This window comes from Aedes aegypti, chromosome 3, assembly GCF_002204515.2.
Source record: "Aedes aegypti strain LVP_AGWG chromosome 3, AaegL5.0 Primary Assembly, whole genome shotgun sequence".
Taxonomy (NCBI): domain Eukaryota; kingdom Metazoa; phylum Arthropoda; class Insecta; order Diptera; family Culicidae; genus Aedes; species Aedes aegypti.
Window position 1 is genome coordinate 191,896,388 of NC_035109.1, and position 17,379 is coordinate 191,913,766.

Consider the following 17,379-nt stretch of genomic DNA (forward strand, 5'->3'; position numbering starts at 1 on the left):
AGGTTAAGTTAGGTTACGTTAATTGAAAGCCTTTCTTATCTTTTGCCAGCAGGTGAAAATTCTGAACTGCTACGGCAAATGCAATGTAATATGTTTTTAACAATATGTTAATAAAATTTAATACTAATTTAGTATTACCAAATTAGGATGATTGTGTTGTCTAATAACACAGAACACCTGAATATAAGAATTGAATACTAATGAAGGAATTAAAAAAAATGTCGCATGCTATATAGCTATTCGAATCATTACTTTATTATGTAGCTTATCATGATTTGGATTTGAAAATTGGATTAGTTTCAACTGTTTGCGAACCCATTTTAACAAGCATCATAATCTTTTTCAGCTCGTTTGGCGGATCTGGCAAATGCCAGCTCCGATCTAATCGGGGCTTCCCAAACTCAATTATGCGCCAAATTTATTGAACTTGTTAATTCACGGTCTGCACGAATTTGGTTTTGCCGCGTTTGGTAATGTCTGCCGCTCTTAGGTTATAACCTTTCTTTTTCAAGGATTCTTTCGCCCGCTAATGCCCATTCCCTAAGAATAGCAAAAAGAGCCAAAGTTTGTATCACATAATAATAAATCACAGCGATACTGATTGATTTATTTTCCGTTTGAGTATCGAGCCGTGCGATGGTTCAATCTTTTGTGTGTAAAAAAACCACTCCCCTTGGCAATCGAAACATTACGAAGAAGTAATTTTTCCCCATTTTTAATAAATATTTATCTTGCCCAGCACAAACATACCATGTACCAGTTAGTAAAAAGGAAAACAGTAAAACAACTGCACACCAGAAATGTTCTCACGGCATTAGCGGAACCCCACGTAGAACGCCCGTCGTTAAGCAGATACATGGCCGGATTGAGGGTTGCGATCATATAGGGTAGAAGCACCAGTTTTGGCCATACGCCAATTGTAGCCATAGTGGATTATACTCCGTTTTACATAGCCAATCAGCTTGAAACATTTTGAGTTCAGTAGATCACATTCATATTATACAGCTACATTGATTTACTCGTCCAAATTGATTCAAAACATAAGAATAACAATTAATTTTCCTTATAATTTTAACTCCCATACACCTAATTTGGCCAGGGCACTCCTAATTTGGTCACTCTCATGAGAAATCAATGCAATTGGCCAATTTAGGAACCAAATTTAAATCTCTGGCCGAAACTAGTTCCGATGGCCTATATTGACCAACAGAATTTTCAAGACGAAAAAATGGTTTTAGCTCAGTTTTGATATATTACACACATAATATGTATTGGAAGCTTGCATTTGACATATTTGTAGCATAAATACGGCTTTCCATTGAATTTTTATCGACATTTTCTCTTGTGCTGGCCAAAACCGGTGTTTTTACCCTGATTCTTTCTCAAAATCTTCGTTGATGCTGTTTCTACAAGCTATTTATGGTAAGGTGGGGCAAAATCTCGACCTTAGTGCAATAATCTACATTTCCTGGAAAATAATAACAGTTATAAAGAAATAAACACCGCAAAGTAGACCTTCGATCTATTGCCTACAATTTTGCTAAATTTAGACATATCAGTTTGAAAATTGAAAGTTATTGATGGTTCAAAATCATCCACCGGTGTGGCATTAAATCGAAACTAGTCTAAGAGTAAAAGTTTGCTGCGTAAAATGAGAAAGATTGATATTTTTGTAATAGCAATACTTCATACCAACCATAAAAACTTCACTGATGTCTGTGTTGAAAAACACACTAAATTTTAATTGGAAATTTGCGTAAAATAGTGTTAATTGTAAAATGTAACAAAATAAGAGTAAAACTTAAAATTGTAGTGACATTTCTACATTCTTCTTGTTGTTATTGGTATTACGTTCGTACTGGGACAGAGCCTGCTTCTCAGCTTCCACAATTATTAATTGAGGGCTTTCTTTGTTACCATTTTCGTATTCGTATATCGTGTGGTAAGTACGATGCTCAACCAAGGGGGAGTCAAGGAAATTTCCATTACGAAAAGATCCTTAACCGACCAAGAATCGATCCCAGACACCTTCAGCATGGTTTTGCTTGAACTTTTGCCCCGCTGATTTGAATTTTTCCCCCACTATGAGTCGAAACTGGTTAGAGTTTTTGTGAATGAGACTCCTCAACTCGTTTCGCGACAATCCCAAAAGTTGGACTTAAGTTTGCAGCACAATTTACACATACCGTAACTCAGGGTGTAGTTGATTAGTGGGGTAAAGTTGATCAATCCCTGACCCACATGCATAGTCTGCCAATAGAGCTATAAATTATAGCCTATAATTAGATTTCAATTATCAAAATTTCTGTGATGTCGCATTGACTGGTCGCTAGGTACTCTTGATTTTTTCTAAATTTGGATTGACATGGGAGATAATTATACCATGGAAAAAAACAGGAATTTTAGGAAATGTATGAGGAACTGTTGAATGGTTCTTCTCCACACAATCGACTTTCTTCTCCAAACAATCGACTATTACCAAGCCCATATACACACAGCATTTACATACACTGTCTAATACATTCCAGTTTTATTTTTTGAACCCAGTTTAGAATTTGAATTGAATAGAAAAAATCATTTCCAGAGAAAAAATGTTCTTTCCGTAACCATGTCCCAATTCCAAAGAAAATTGCCTACATTTAGGCGTTTATGTGGATTATTCTGTAATTTCAAGCGTGTGCTAGAATAAGGGCGTGAGTCGCATGATCGATTTATCTTCATCGGTCCTCTCTTCTGTGAATAAAGGTGACAAGATGCAGGTTTGTTAGCATTTTTTCACCTCAAATCGCTTGGCAGCGATGCAATCTTGTGTCTTGAGGTGAAAAAATGCTGACAACCCTGCATCTTGTCACCGGATCGATGAAGAGAAATCGATCATGCGACTTACGCCCTTATTCTAGCACACGCTTGATTTGTACATTTCAATTCCAAAATACACCGATTTATCAACAACTTGTAAGTTTTATGGAAACCAATTACAGTAATTAATCAACTTCACCCCGGAATCAAAAACTTCAATTTTTGATTTCTTCAAATTATTTTTGTTATTATTATAGCATTTTGTCAAAATTTCCTTTACATAATTCGATAAACATTCAACCAGTACTGGTTTGAAAAATATTTGGTTGGTAATACGTGCATCCCTATTGAACGGAATTGCTCTAAAGCAGTGATTCCCAAAGTGGGCGAATTCGCCCCCCGGGGGGCGATTTTCAGATCCAGGGGGGCGAAAATTTGTAAAATGGAATTTGGGGGGCGAAACATCTAAAAGGGGGGCGAAAGTGTGAGAAACTGAGGAACGATTCATAACATTTAGAGAAGACTCTCAATTTAATAGAGGATTATACTCTAATAAACTGAAGATAAGTTGATTACAAATTAAATTTTTTCACTCTATTTGTTTGTCTTAACATGCTCATTTTATAATCACGATATACATCTCTTGTACAAACAATGCCAATGGCCAACTAAGTTTAATAAGCAGTCAGCTGTTTAAAGCATTTGTACACTAAGAATTATGAATTTTATACTGAAATTTTCACAAAACACATTGCATTCAGATCAGAGTTATCTATTTATAGTCAAAGTTTCATTAAAGTGAACAATATGTAAACAATCTTAGAAATTGTTTCGAAAAACGAAAAGAAATAATTTAATGTTTTATTTGTGAATTGGAATTGGACAGCTAATGTTACGATTATTGACATCCGGGTCATCACAGGCAATTTTTTTTTACCACAACTTGTTTTTATATTTGGTTACGATAATTTCAATAATTACTTTTATTACATTCTTTTTATGAATCAAACTCAGCAAACTTGGCCAGTATAAACTCTAAAACGTAGATCATGCAACTAAAAATAGATTTTAATGAATATTGTATTGACACCTCCAAAGCTACACAAAAAAATCTGGATTTTTTAATTAAATAATCTTCTTACGCAACATTGCAGTGAAAAAGATAATGATAATGTTTTTTTAGTAAATATTAGCATTTTGAAACTGTCAAACATTTATTGCATAGAATTTATGAAACTTTTTCAAGAAATTGTAAAGATAATAGATAACTTAACAGAAAATAACTGTCAACCAATCAAATTGATAAGATTCAAAATAGAGAAAGTAAGCCAAATCTATTTAGTTTGGTGAAGTCTGGGCCAGTATCCTGTAACGCACATATTTGCTATTATAAATAACTGACAAGTACATTATTAAAAAAAATAGCGTTTATTGAAATTTAAGAAAATATTTCGGATAGGTTTGTTTATACATGAAAATCAATGAATATGACCGCATGACTTTGTCATGGATATACGAGTTGAGGTGATTTTTGGTGTATAAAATGATTCAAAACCACATATTTTTGACATTTTCGCACCAATAATTTTGATAATTTGACCAATCTTCAATACACTTATGGTAATATATCGATCACAACTTTAGCAAAGTGAAGCGTTCAATACAAATATTTCAAAAACATATCAGGGGGGCGATTCCAAAAATATATTGCCCTCAAGGGGGCGAAAGTCAAAAAAGTTTGGGAAACACTGCTCTAAAGTGATCAACTTCACCCCATTTTACGGTACCAATTTTTTGATATCTTCCTTCGCGTGAAAAATATCTCCATAAATCATGCATTTAGCATCCAAGCGGCAATATTTGGTACCATGACCACTGAGAGGGGTTCTGGAAATTACTTACAGGTTTCTGGAAATGTACTCATAGTACATGCACATAACACATAACTTTTGCCATTACAAGCTTTTATATTAGATAATAAGATCACTTTGGTTGAAAAGAACTAAGCAAAATGCTAGTGAAAGACTCATGCGATTGGCAGATCTGGTGCTTTTTTTTATTTAGATTATTTAGACCAGTGATTCCTAAAGTAGGCGAATTCGCCCCCCTGGGGGCGATTTTCAGGGTCAAGGGGGCGAAAATTTGTAAAACAGAATTTGGGGGGCGAAAAATCCAGAAAGGGGGCGAAAAAGCAAACATGGGAGCATTTGAAAATAATTACTCAAAACCTTTGGAGGACACACATCTGATAGTTAATCAATTCCAAACTTAACTATTTCCAGGACAATTTTACCTTAGATCGTTATATTAAATATCATGGTCATTTCAAAATTATGATAGACAACATTATATGATTGTCAAACACAAAATATTTGTGTCATGCATTGAGGTTTTAAAATATCATGTGAGTTTTAAGAATGGTCAGCTTTTGAAATTTTAACAAGATTTTGCAGATGCCCAATATTTTATATAAGGAGTAGTGCCCAATATTTTATAAAGGAGGATTTTTTGTATGTGAGCTTTAAGGTCTGGAAGTTAATATTTCTGGCATCCATCTTTTCAGAAACAAAAATCTACAGTGTCATTTTTGATGTTTTTTATCATTTTATAAACAAATTTTGGAAAATTCAGCAGATAAAATCGGGCTCCAATGATGCCAAAGACAAAAAAACACTATTTATTGATATATTTGAAGGAATTTCAAAGATGCGTTAGATTTGAACCTCCAGTTGTAAAACATTTTGGATTTTCATGTATTTTTCAGGGGTTTTAGGCATAAAGAAAAGCATTTTCAGAAACTTCAAAAATTTTTTACTCACAATTTCGGAAAATAATTGCATTAATTTTATTTAGTAATTTTAAATAGCAGATAAATCAATATGAAATCACAATTCACGGGGTGAGATCTTCCAAAAACGAACAATGGCGAACAAAATCAATGCAGTTCACTTAAATATGACATATTCATGTAAAAATAAATCGTTTCCTCGGAAAACATTCAGTGTTGGAGAACTTCCATTTGAGTTGAAACTGGACCGAACGTTTACTGACTGATTCAATAGCCTGTAATGCACGCAAGCTATTGTTAAGATTGATATTATAACAGTCCAGGTTATTGATATTTAAGAAAATATTTTTATATGTACATAATAGTTATTGTATTATGATTCTTTGGATATACGAGTAGAGGACATTTATTGAAATATTTGAATCACATATTAGGGGGGCGATTCCAGATAAATATTGGCCTCAAGGGGGCGAAAGTTGAAAAAGTTTGGGAAGCACTGATTTAGACTAAAGAAAATTGATGAGATTAATCATCACAGAGATCTTTCAAGATTACCTTGCTTAAACGCGATCTTTCAGTGTTTCTGGCAAAACACGACAGTTTCCTTTTTTGCGATTTGTAATGAAACCTTGGTTTTACTAATGGGCTTCGAGATCTGTCACTAATTTTTCTATGAACTCCATCGAGAATCTTTCCATACTTCTGGGGATACCTCCTGAAATTTCTTCAATTACATTGAAATACCTACACGGATTTTTCCATGAACACGTCTAAGATTTCCTGCACAAATTATTTAAGCTTGGACTTCTGAATGCCTATAACGCCAGAGATTATTACAAAACGCTTACAGAGATTCAATCAGCTATTCCTCTATGGATTCCCAGCGAGATTTCTCGACGATAATCATCAGAAATTTCTCCATTTCCAAAGAATGTACTCAGGAGTTCTATCAAAAAAATCATCTTGCGTATGCCCAGGAATTTTATTAGAGGTTTCTTCCTGATATGTTTGTTATTAGGACCCTCTTATGATTTATTTATAAATAACGTCATAGCTATTTCTAAAATTCCTCTGGCATTTAAAGAATTTACTTAAGAATTAAATAAATTCATATAAGAGTTTTCTTCATTTATTTAGACATTTCTTAGGGAAAAAATCATTCATTTAGGATTTTTTTGAAAACAATTCATGAAGGGATTTTATATTATCTTGAATGTTCTAAATTTTTTTCCTGGATTTCTGTTGGAGTTTTTCAAAAAAAATCCCTCTTTAATTACGTGAGGGGTTATCCTTGCAGTTTCTCTAGAAAATTAAATGAAAATTATCCAAGGATTTCTGTAAAGTATCCTGCAGAGATAACAGAATTTTATTTTTGAATTCCTCTAATAATTTGCTCAAGTATTCGTCAATAGAATTCACCAGGAATACCAAAGATGTCCATGGAAAATCCTCAGAGAGTTGTTTCTAGTGATTTCTCATTCTATATTTCCAATAATTCCTATGGTAATTTATTGAACAATTTATTTATTATTCCTTTACAAGTGTTTCAAAAATTCTCGCAGAATATTATTCAGATATCTCTAATCTTGCAAATGCATAAAAAACATATTGCCTTATTTAATTTATCACACACACAAATTAAAAAAAATGTAAGGTAAAACATAAAACTTCCTAACTACAGTTTTGGACGTAAAAAATGCACCAAAGCTGTTTTCCCATACAAAATGGTCAACTTCAGAGAGCTTTGATTTTGATAACTTTTGAAAAAATTGGGGGAAAACTATTGATTCAAAGGTTACAGATATGTTGAATTTTGACAACAAAAAAATGCACCAAGAAACAAAGTGATACACATAACAAAAAATATGCTTGATCACTTTGTGTCTTGGACATGTTTTTCAATTTTTTTTTCGTTAGTTCAATAAAAAATAAATAGTTATGTGTTACCAGTTTTATGGTTCAGTTTAACTTTATTGAAGAGCAAACTGAAAACTTTATTGGTATTCAGTTAAATGTTCAAAAGATCAAAATAATTTTAAAGGTGCGTTTTTTTATTAGTTTCTCCGTTCCGGCTTTATTTTTTAATAGTTTCTCCAAGTATTCTTTAAAACAATTCCAATAAACAATTCATCTAAAAATCCTATCTATATTACATTTTGGAATTAAACCAGAGATTGCAGGAATTACGTAGACTTCTTGGATGTGTGATTAGTGCCGTCAGGTTCGATTCCGCTTCAGCCATGTTCCTCGGCGCTGCCATTGGAACATGCTTGTCCATAGTATAGTGTCAAGTTACAATTTGTACAGCTAAAGTGTCACTACAGGATTTCTGACATTTCTTTGGGTATTTCTTCAAAGATTTCTCCAGAATTCCTTCCAATGAAGTCGTATGGAAATGTCTCCATATACTGCTACTAGATTTATTAAATGCAATGTGGATCCTGTGGGAAGCATATAAATTTCATTATGCGCATTGTAAATTCCTAAATAATCGTTGTGACTTCTTTGGATTCTATTGTATGAGGTATGGGGTCTATTGTATGAGTTGAGTCGATCAAAGGTGACTCGACTAGAGTTACTGTCGACCAACACTCGACACGACTGTGTCACTCGAATTTATCGACAGTTGACACTCTATATGACAAGATTACTATAGCAGTCGATGGGGGACATATGGAATATACATGCTAGTTTTGATCGACAGTGACTACAGACGAGTCACATTAATATGCTCGATTTACATACGATTACTTAGTTACTCGACTTCCCAATCTTCATAATTGAGGGGCCCATATGCAACGGGGTGCAAGTGACATCTTGATCGGTTTTGAGTGAAGTTTACCAATAAATTCTACACTTTCCAACGGTATTTTTAAGTGATTTTTCCGTCCAATGAGAAAAATGTTATAATTCGTATAAGACTGGCTAGCTTTTTTGATTTGCATACAATTTGTATGGAATGCAAGAAAAAACTTCAAAGTCGATTTTCTCAAAACTAGTTTTTTGTCACTTACACCCCTTTGTTTCAAACCCCCTCAATTGCCAGACAAAACACACAAGTGATCAATTATATAAGAAACCTCTGAGCTAATAATTTTGGAAATGCTCATAAGAACTAAGCTGAGAAGAATGCTCTGATTTAGATGGGGCGTAATGCAAAAATAAAAAATACAATCATTTTGATCTTAAATTTTCTGCACGCCCATGTACGCCGCCGTCGCCGCCGCCGAAACATATTAACGGCGTGACGCCGATGGCACAAAAATGCTCTCACGCTGCCGCCGATCAAAAATGTTTCGGTGCACAGGTCTATGTCCAAGAATAATTACCACCGTTAGCTTTCACCGACTCGAAAAAATCTAAGACACGGGTCATAATACAGATTGAAAGGGGGATCAATCGGCGTGAAAGTAGTACTGAAAAGTAGTGTTTTTGCTGCACTGAGAAGTACTGTTTTGTTTAGGTTGCATCATAATTTCAGTAGGCAGAAAGTATAATACACATAATAATTTCATACGACTTTCCAAGTAAACTTTGAATGATTTTTAACAATTTCCGAAGAACACGTATGAGCGCGAGCAAGACTCTACATATCGCATGACAAGCAGGAGAACACTATATTCCCAGAAAAGTCTCCAAAATGTTCTACCCGAATTAACCGAACCGGCATTCAAACCCGTTATTCTCAACTTTACCTTGCCGAACAACTATGCGTTTAAACGGCTATTTGGTTTTTATTTTCTGATAAATTGAACCATGATTGAAGATTATTTAAATAGTTAATTATTTGCAAAAATCAATCAGCTGAGCCACATAAAACAGACATTCAAGCATTAGACGATCTGTACACCAAGAAGAAGAAGTGGTTATGATTTGCATGGGACAGGTTTTAGCGCACTTTTTAAGATATACTTTAATTTCGCCTTGTTTTAATATATACTTCCTTTTTAGTAGCTTTTTTCACACAAATTCTTTGGATAGCAATCTGCATCAATGTCAATTATCAAAAGAATGCAAACATTACATCATACTTTCACGACAATATGCTTGTTCAAGATCAAAAATGACCAACCACGCGTCTCCATAAGTACAAACTGTATTTAATTAAAAACCTGTGCAATTTATTATTTCTGTACTCAACTAGTTTGAAAACCGAAGAAAAATAAATTGGTCCTGAAACTTTTGATCTAGGCCTTTTTATTCTCGTCGAACTCATGACTTACATCAAAAGATCCACCGCGTGGTAGAAAACCACAGAAGTTGCGGTGTGGATCGAAGATGTCATTATGGTGATCAAAAAAGACTTCTATGAAAAAGTCTCATAAGAATCCCGATAAGGTAACGTAAATAACTTGTATATGCATCTAATTTGGACAAGCTGGTCGTTCTATGTTCATTTTCAATGGAATGATGAGGAATATATGTACGAAAAATCCAGTATTGTATTATTTGGACACTATGCTACCAATTCATGATGACCATATCCATAGCAATTACAAATTGGCTTCAAAAATATCAAAATAATTGTATTAACAGAACATCCGTAAAACCTACGAATGCACTGTTTATTTTTATTTTCTCGAATTCATGCGCTTTTTTTAATAGCGCCCAAACCGTTGATTTTAGCCATATAGTTTGTTCGGAGAAGCTTCTTGGTTTATTGAGGCGTACCGTAAAATCGGGTGTAATTGATCAGAAGGGTGAAATTGATCATCGTATCACACGATTTTATTTATTCGTAATGGAGCACAAATATCGATGTGAGCTGCATTAAATGAACGTTGTTGGTCGTAACTATTATCGAATTGTGTGTTGTAAAGTTTTTTGCGTTGAAAAATGTTTATTACTATGAAAATAACGTAAAATTTCAAAATCATGCACGGTGCAGTATTGACAAACACCTATGAACTTCTATTTCTAAGCAAGGATTTGAACATGGTATAAATCTGGAAGTTTGTGAGGATGCTTGAGATACATCCCCAAAGAAGATTTCATCACCAAAACTCGTACCAATTAGCTTATATGATTGAAATAATTGAATTTCTGTTCGATGCCATTGATTTCCTTAGGAAATTGCATACATTTAGGCGTTTCCGCGTAATTCTTGAAATTTATGTAACATTGCATTGTTAAGATTTTGACAAGCACAATCGGATTCAGGGAGCTCAAATTTATCATGAAGAATTGTTTTGAAAACTAACAATAATGGCATTGGCAAGTGATCAACTTCACCCCGATATGAGATCCCTTGATTTTTTATTTTAGAAATATTTGTTAACACTAAAATAACATTTGTTAGAAAATTTCGGTACATGAGTCGATGAGGCTCACCTTCGTACTTTTTTTCCTGCATTTAGTTGATTGGCATTGTTAACATTATAGAAAAACCGTGATTTCACCCAAAATTACGGTAACTTTTGACGGAAAAAGTTTTGTGATCAATCCACCTAGCAGTGAGATAGAAAACACATTTTTTTTTTTCAAAACATTTGAATAGACATATGGTGTCTTCGGAAAAGTTATGGCATTGGCAATTTGAAACAACTTTGTCCAAGACACGATTTTTCTATCTCTAATACTTTTTGAGATATATGCCGTTGTATGTGAATGGCCCCTAAAAATCATACAAATCATTTTATCATAATATTTTTCCAAGATTTTTAACATTTGTGTTTTCTACAAAGTTGTTTGTCATGGAAAAACCTGTGTTTTTGCTGAACTCTATCTTTTGAAGTAACAAAATTGTTCATGAATTACTCTTTTTAAGGGGTAGTTTAGGCCTCCATAACTGGCTTCGGCGCAAAAAGGCGCAGACAACTCTTACAAATCATGAAAGTACCATATCTCCCCTTTCGGAATTCGATAAAAACTTTTGTCTATAAGCGTCTTTGCATGGGTTTTTACTATCAAACAAATAAGCCTTATTAAAACGAATTCGACTGATAATTATTTTACCTTAAAAGATAGCAAAAACACGCGTTTTAAGATGTTTAACAACTTTGTAGAAGACATGAAAAATGTTGACGTCCCAAATGTTAAGCATTTTTCCTTCGAATTGAAAAAAAAAAACTCACTGATAATCGAATCATAAATATGAATTAATATGAATTTACAACTTCTTGTATGGTACTTTCTCTCCCTGCAATTAGCCCTAGCTGAGCCCCTTGTACAATGTACACAAGATTATAAGCAACCACTTTTCTCTTACACCCCATTTTCACGTCCATAATGTTCCGTTAGCGGCAAAAACAACAACTCTATCGTAGAAGGATGCTCAGTAGAAGCCAAAACATTTAATGGCTTGAATATCCGGCCCAGACGCCACACGAGTATGCTAAGTGATGTATATCAACATCAGAGTTTCACAAGCTAAAGAGACCGGTAATCACATCAGGACCATTTCCTTGCATCACACTCTGCGGAAAAAGCTTCCGTTTCTCGCGTCTTCCAACGTATCTGGAGGCCACGCTTCTTCCGTCACGCACTTCAACATCAATCACATATGCTCTCACTCCATTCGGTAAACTTTGCTTCACGATCATCACTTCCTTCTCATGCGACGAAAAATATCACTTTACAAAAGTGGCAAAATTAAATTCCGCTAAATGCGTGAAGTATGTCGACGTCGTCATGCCAAACGTTGTAAGTCAAAGAAACCCCATCCGGTTCGGTTTCTATCCTTCGCCTTGCTTTTCTAGTGCTACTTTCACAACAAACAAAAACTGAAATACTTTTCCAGACAACTTTTATTTATTTTATCAACCACCCCAACCTTCACGACGGAATAACAACAATGTGTAAAAATGAGCAACAGTTGTTGAATTTCTTGAGCCAAAGTTTCCACGGTATCAAGGGAAATTTATAGTTGGGCGAGAACCGCTTCCAAATTTTCCGACCGTACGGCACGACTCCCGAAACCGAACTGATGCTATCGAATGGACGGGATTGCGATAGAAACGATAAAATAACTGCTATCTTCTGTTTCAGAATCCTTCGTCCAGACGACTCCCACGCATTCTCTCGGCATGTAGCAAATATGAACATCTAGCGATATGGCTGATCTCCCTACAGGTGATGCGAACCATTCCGGTGTTTTTATGCGGTGTATTTTTTGCAGGTATGCCTTAAATAAGGAAAACTTTAAAAGATATTCGAAATACCGGGTTCATTCAAATTCCGAACAGGCACATGTTCCGATGTCTCGATTTTGTATGGAGGATTTGGTAATTTTGTTAACATAAAATAAGTAATTTAATCGGAGACACTTGGAGTAATATTTTCCTAGAGGTCAATTTGACCAGCCTAGATAACTCATTTTGAACGAGCATAATCAATCGAAAAGACACTGACACGTTAATTCTTTTGTCAGTGGACAATTTGCCCTTTGAATGGTGGACCACAGTAGACAACAGACTAACGTTCCACTCGAAAAGTTTTCCAGACTGGATCAGGAATCGAATCCACAGCTACGAAACCCACAATGTTACTAGTTATTTGTCAAGGATTCCATCTATCCTCTCCCGAAACGATTTTTTTTAGCCTTTCGAAAGTCAGCCAATCCTCGCATGTTAAAAAGAAACTATAGGTAAGCAGTTGCAGTGCAGTTACATCGAGGAAGGGTCAGACTCATGCTCTTCGTCAAACTCAGCCTTTAGCGATACTGCTAGTTTTCTGTTGGAACGTGAATGTCGTCAAAAACGCTGCTCATTAAAACATTTCAACGGTGCTCTGCGACAACTCGTTGTTGGCTTGATCTCAACGGGGTTTTGCACAGCTTCTGATGCGACAACGCGTTCTATAGGTTTGGGCCTGGCATCACTTCGGATTCCTGCAAAACTTCTACTGGTCACTTCTGTGCTTGCTGACTGATCTCTGTTCTCTGCGACAAATTGCTGTCAATTCACTGGAAGATCTCCTGAACCGATGCTATCCGGGAGGATGCCAAAATCGTTCCTGAAATTTCCGAAGGTGGGAAACTTCTGGTCCGGAAGCCTCTACGAATATTTACTCTGTCTACTTTGCAAGATTTTTACCTAGTCCCCGACGGTGGACCTGGCAAAAAAAAGTTCTCCCAGAGCCACACAAAGTGATTCCGGGATCCGGATGATTTCCGGTTTCAAGGTGCCTTAATTATCCATTCTGATACTACACTATGTACGCTAGTTATGGGCCAGGGCTGGTAGCAAAAAGTGATACCGAAAAAAGCTATTTTAGTGACCAGATTTGAGAAATAAGTGACTAAAAAGTGACTTCCAATTCTCGAAAAAGTGACTAAAAGTGACTTGAAAATCAAACCGTAATCAGTTCTATTTTAATTCTATTATACTGTTTTACGATGATAGGGAATATTCGATACAATCTACTGCAGGTAGTAGTTCTAGTTGAGTACCATATTTGGAAATACCATAATTTAAAGCTATGGCCTACATTTTTTTTTTCAAACAGAAAAATTAACATTTACGTAAATAATCATTTTTAATCAGCTTTTTAATATTTGTATTTTATATCACCCAAGTATATTCTGTTTTGTAAATTTTAATAAGAGTTTGGAACATACGTGATTTTTTTTTTTTTTGTCATTTTACATTTCCATCCAAACTCCCAAAAAATTAAGATGCCAAACCACTAAAATTGAATTCGTTATAAACTGCGTAGATCCCAAAAATTTTCCATGACTTCAAGTCGATAAGAATTTAAGATTCAGTCTAAAAAATATATAAGCGTATAGATGAAGTTCCGGCAAATGTAATATTCACTGAAGAATACTTTTTATTTGGCTTTATTAGATTCTTCTTTAAAGCTTCCAAGGTTAATATTTTGTGTAACTAAATCAAGGAATTACATGGAACTCTATGAAAGATTAACTTTTTCCAAGCTTTTTTCACAAGAAAATCATGAACCAATATGTTGATACTGGCATGAAGTTGTTCTGGTGATGGCCTAACTTTAAACTTAACCTAAATTAAAAAAAACCGTTTCATAATTTTGTCTCGAAAGTTTAGCTCAAAATAGTTGAAAAAAGTGACTTTTTGACGAAAAAAGTGACTTTAGTTGAAATGGCTTCAAAAAAGAGACTTTAAAGTGACTGGCTTAAAAAAAGTGACCAAGTCACTAAAAAGTGACTCGCTACCAGCCTTGGATGGATCACTGCGCAATAATCTTCCTCTCTCTTTCATTCCTACAAATAACATGTAAACAACAAGGCAATCAACCGTCAAAATGCGGATCGGTATAGGCTAGGATAAGTGGATTCATTTACCTGTCAATTTTCATACAGAATCTACTTTTTCTCTGCTATAAATTCACTCTAGGTGAAGCTAAGCTAAGCTATAAATTCACTCTAGGTAAACCACTTCCCCTGGCCTATTATCTGAACTTCACGCCATCTCCTTCGCAGCGACGACATAATCAGCGTTACCCTCTATACTCACCGCATATTGATTGGGCGGCTGATTGCAATGTGCTGTAATAGAGGTGAGGAGACTTCGGCATATGAGTCAATGAGGCTCACCGTCGTACTTGTTTTCCAGCATTCAGTTTTTTGGCATTATTAACATCATAGAAACCAGACATTGAAATCAGTAAAATATGATCAATTCCACCCGAAATTACGGTACCCATACGGAACGAAAAAAAGCACCGATGAACTCAGAAAATAGCGTTTGAAGCAAGGAAACCAGCCTTTTTTAGTCAATTCTAATGCGACTTCTTGTTGACAGGGTATATGAGTTCAATATGAGATAAGGATGATTATTAAAGAACTTAAAACGAAGTTAAAAATCGAATTTTCAAGAGCACTAGTTTAGAGAACCAAACAGAGCTCAGAGCTAAAAATTTAATAGATCCTCACCAACATGCAACCAATCGATCACATTTTCAACACGAATGGATGGCCAGATTTATGAAATACTGGACCTCTGTGCACCAGCAAATAAAAATTGCATTCACCATCGAGTTAGGGAAATATCGAGTTATAGAAAACAAAAACAGTGCAAATGAGATCCAAGGGACCATCGAGGTAGCTATGAAAACCAACTCTTATTATGGATTTCTAACTTGATATCGAGATACTAAATGTCGAGTAAGGGAGAGTTGACTGTATTAAAAAAAAGATGTAAGAGGTTGTTTCCGAGATACGACCGCCAAGTTGACGTTGGATAACGTTAGCTTCTTCTATTTCCTGGCTTGAGACCGTCATGAACTTGCCTTGGAGCCTTGATGGGCTACAATCCGCTACGTTGAATCTACGCCGAATGGAAAATTCTTCTCCACTGGGCTCGGTCCTGAGCCAATCGCTTCCAGTCGCCCTGAACGTTAAGTGCCCTTAAGTCCTCTTCAACTGCAAAAAGCCAACGTGTGCGCGGCCTACCACGAAGCCGACGGCCTCGTCCGGGTTCTCTACTGAATATTATTTTTGCTTGTCGTTCTTCCGGCATTCGTACCACGTGACCAGCTCAACGCAGCCTGCCGTGTTTTATGAGCTTGATAATATCCACTTCTTTATACACTTGGTACAACTCATGATTCATGCGACGCCGCCAGATGCCATTTTCTTGTTTACCGCCGAATATTGTTCGCAGCACTTTACGCTCAAAAACTCCAAACGCTTTTCGGTCGACCTCTTTTAACGTCCAGGATTCATGGCCGTATAGAGCAACCGGAAGGATAAGAGTCTTATATAGCGCGAATTTTGTTTTCGTCTGCAGGCTACGGGACTTAAGCTGGTTACGGAGCCCGTAAAAAGCCCTATTCGCAGCTGCAAGACGCCTTTTCACCTCGCGGGCAACATCATTATCGCAAGTCACTAAAGTACCAAGATACACAAATTCTTCCACTACTTCAAATTTTTCACCACCTAGCACCACTTCACTACCAACGTCGCGATTGGAACCACGCTGTCTACCAGCGATCATGTACTTAGTTTTGCTGGTGTTGACGGTAAGTCCAATCCTCGCTGTCTCCCTTTGAAAAGGCACGAATGCCTCTTCTACGGCTCGACGATCAATTCCGATTATATCGATATCGTCCGCAAAACCCAGGAGCATATGCGACCGGGTGACGATGGTACCGCTTCTTTGCACGCCCGCTCTCCTTATAGCTCCTTCGAGAGCAATGTTGAACAAAAGATTCGAAAGCGCTTCAATCCATCTAAGGTTACGAAGGTGGTTGAAGTCTCATCCGCAACCCGCACACTTGATTTCGATCCATCCAACGTTGCACGAATCAGTCTAATCAGTTTCGCCGGAAAACCGTGTTCTACCATTATCTGCCATAACTCATTTCTCTTTACTGAATCGTACGCCGCCTTGAAATCAATGAACAGATGACGTGTCTGCAAGTTGTATTCCCGGAACTTATCAAGGATTTGTCGTTGATCCGTCGTTGATCGGCCCTCTCGAAAACCAGCTTGGTATTCGCCGACGAAGGACTCCTCCAGCGGTCTCAATCTGTTGAACAGAACACGTGACATTATTTTGTACGCCGAATTGAGGAGCGTTATTCCTCGGTAATTGGCGCACTCCAATCTGTAGCCCTTCTTATACAGAGGGCAGATGAGGCCCTCCAGCCAGCTAGCAGGCAATTCTTCTTCCTCCCATATCCTTAACGGAGTACGGTGCAGCATTTCGTACAGCTGCTCACTACCGTGCTTGAAAAGTTCGGCCGGGAGCTCGTCTTTTCCAGCAGCCTTACAGTTCTTCAACTCCTTAATCGCTCTTCTAACCTCATCTAGCGTCGGGGGCTCCACAGCTTGTCCATCGTTGCTGATGATTAATCTGTTCTCAGACGCGCTC

General features: G+C 36.2%; 1 protein-coding gene across 1 annotated transcript in view; it reads right to left on the bottom strand.

The window, feature by feature from the left end:
• Positions 1 to 12,982, bottom strand: part of LOC5568864 (allatostatin-A receptor) — an 86,528-nt gene extending 73,546 nt beyond the window's left edge. The window contains exon 1 of the mRNA XM_001652540.2: positions 12,366 to 12,982. The gene's annotated coding sequence lies outside the window, so the exon portion shown is untranslated. The remainder of the gene's footprint in view (positions 1 to 12,365) is intronic.
• Positions 12,983 to 17,379: the final 4,397 nt, after the last annotated feature.